Source organism: Oncorhynchus masou, chromosome 22 (genome assembly GCF_036934945.1).
Source record: "Oncorhynchus masou masou isolate Uvic2021 chromosome 22, UVic_Omas_1.1, whole genome shotgun sequence".
In the NCBI taxonomy this organism is placed as follows: domain Eukaryota; kingdom Metazoa; phylum Chordata; class Actinopteri; order Salmoniformes; family Salmonidae; genus Oncorhynchus; species Oncorhynchus masou.
The window spans coordinates 948,904-951,918 of NC_088233.1; the positions used below are offsets into that span (position 1 = coordinate 948,904).

Consider the following 3,015-nt stretch of genomic DNA (forward strand, 5'->3'; position numbering starts at 1 on the left):
TCTGTTTCTCTGCTGCTCAAGGACATAATTCCCATTATAATTGTCATGGTTTCTAAACAGGTCAAGTTACAGAGAGGAGAGAGGAAGTTGACCTTTATCATTCATTTCAAACAGGGGTTGGAACAGATCCGAAAACCAGAAAATAACAAACATGTTCAAGGAACAGAACCGAGAAAGAAAGTGATCTGTTCCGGAACAGAACCGTTATTTTAAGAGCATGGAACCCGGTCAATAACGTTCTTTTACATACCATTTTTTTTCTCCAGTCCCACAAAAAAATGCAACAAAGTCATTATGCAAAGCCCTCAAAGCCACTATAAAAGTTATTGCCAGTGTTTGCCTGCCTGCCTGCCTGCCAGCTGAACATCTTTACCAGTGTGTGTGTAGGCTACCTGCCCCTCGCCAATTCAGTAATTAGGGAGAGATATTTATTTAGAGAACAGTGGATTAACTTTTTCAATTCTAGTTAAGGATATGATAGTTTTCATATTTGGATAGTTATCTCATGATAGTTATGACATTGGATTTATTAACTACAAAAAGGTAAGACATGTTTTTATTTGAATTCTGGTGTCTGCACAAATATGTTTGTTAGCTTATTGCTAGCTTGTTAGCTAACTCTGGTCGAGCTCTGTACAACTCTAGGCAGTATTATGTGTAATGTAATGGAACTGAGTCATGATCAATTGTTAGCTCTGGTCCAACATTAGTTGAGCCAACTCTCTGAAGTTCAAAGACATTCAAATTTCTTCCATATAAGCCGCTCCTCCGTAGGTAAAAGTCTGTGGTAATGCATGTCATATCAACAAGATGTCCAGCGCTCTCCTCGCCCACAAAACGTCAGTCGCACATCGACCAGCAAATGATCCATGTACAGGGGAAACCATGCATAGCGTACTACAGGTTGATCCACTCTTTAGCCACTCCCATGCCAACTAGAGTGTTTACCCCATGCACACAGACCATGCCCACTAAAGTCAATGATACAAATGTCCTTTTATAGAGGTGTGAGACTTGTCATTTGTTTTAGCTCTGAGGTATGAGCATTACTCAGTTGAGCAGCAGTGGGCAGCTCCTTGGACGTAGATACTAATACCACCACATAGACCGTCACTGCTACAGAGAATAATACATCATAGATAATACAAGACTAGGCATGTCTCCACTTCGGTTGTCAAGCTCTCAGAGAGTCTTCAGGAACTTATCTCTGATCGTACTGAGTGGCTCTGTCTGTTTGTTCCTGTGGGCCGTTCTCAGACCCTGCTCTGACAGGAAGCCTCTTCGCTCTCCAGACCTCCTCCCTCTGCACTACGCTGTAGACTTGCCTGCCTGCTCAGCCATCATCCGAGGAGACATAGAAGGAGAAGGAACAGCTCAGGAGACTGCTGAAGACCAAGAAGAAGAGCCAGCTGCTGTCGGAGGCATTCTACCACAACGTGACACAGGACTGCCAGAGATTCGTCACAGACAGAGAGTTCATTACCATGCTTCTCAGCCCGGAGGAGGAAGAGTTCCCCATTGCATTCTCCATGGTCATCCATGAGAAGATTGAGATGTTTGACCGGCTCCTGCGTGCTTTATACACTCCTCAGAACGTCTACTGCGTCCACATCGACCAAAAATCATCCGAGGACTTCAAGAGTGCAGTGAGGGCTATCGTGTCCTGCCTACCCAATGTGTTTGTGGCCAATAAGATAGAGAGCCTCATCTATGCCTCCTGGTCCAGAGTGCAGGCTGACCTGAACTGCATGGAGGACCTGGTAAAGTCACCTGTCCAGTGGAGTTACCTTCTCAACACCTGTGGAACCGACTTCCCCATTAAGACCAACGCTGAGATGGTTCAGGCCCTCAAACTGCTGAACGGAAGGAACAGCATGGAGTCAGAGGTCACCAACGGCTACAAGAAGGGCAGATGGCAGTTCCACCACAACGTCACCAACACCGTGGTCAGGACAGAGGTTAAGAAGACCCCTCCACCAATCAACACCCCCATGATCTCTGGCAATGCCTACTTTGTGGTATCCAGGGCCTTCGTCCGTCACGTGATGAAGAGTCAGGAGGTCCGGGTTCTGTTGGAGTGGGAGAAGGACACCTATAGTCCTGATGAACAGCTGTGGGCCACTCTGCAGCGCCCGCTGTCCCAGGCTCCAACCATGGCCAGGGTAGTGAGGTGGAGCTACCTGGCTGGGGACGTGAGGAGCGGAGCCCCCTACCCCCACTGCTCCGGGACCTACAGGAGAGCTGTGTGTGTCTATGGAGCTGGAGACCTGCAGTGGCTCCTAAACCAACACCACCTTATCGCTAACAAGTTTGACCCCGAGGTGGATGATGTGGCTATTAGATGTCTGGAGTCATACCTGCACTTCAAAGCAACACACCGTGTATCATTAAAGACAGTGGAATCTAGGAGTATCGTACCAAAACTATTAAAATGTTAACAGGTTGTAAATACGGTAATACACATTTATTTATAATATGATATATTTCTGATTTGTACAGAATATTTATGTTAATACTGGATATTTATGATTGCCATGCTTATTTAAAATATGTTTTGGATTGTATTGACATTTAGTTATTATCCAGAGCAACTTAACATTAGTGATTGTTGTATATTTCTGATGGTACTGTATTGAAGGTTGGAAATACAGTCATGTATGTTTATTTATGTTTCTTTAACTGTTGGGGTTGCACTGTAGATTTCTGAATGCCATGTACTGTATTTCCTAGATATATATCCTCCTGTACTCGTTATTTATTACGCAGCACCGCCATCTGGTGGAATGACTTGTCTAACTGGACACAGCAGTACTGTAACCTCATTATAACAGTTATATATGTGTACTCAACAATGCCGGGGTGAAGGTTGTATATCATGATAAGTTATTGATTACAGAATCAGCTAATCTTCTCTCAGTGTTTTAATCAAAGTCACTTTAATTAATGTCAACAATATCTTGAGTTACACCAAGGTACTAAGGCTGCTTGTTACTTTGCCTACTCATTAAAAAAAAA

General features: G+C 44.1%; 1 pseudogene; it reads left to right on the forward strand.

The window, feature by feature from the left end:
* The first annotated feature begins 1,038 nt into the window (after positions 1–1,038).
* On the forward strand, positions 1,039–2,485 carry LOC135508618 (beta-1,3-galactosyl-O-glycosyl-glycoprotein beta-1,6-N-acetylglucosaminyltransferase 3-like; annotated as a pseudogene).
* The last annotated feature ends 530 nt before the right edge of the window (positions 2,486–3,015 follow it).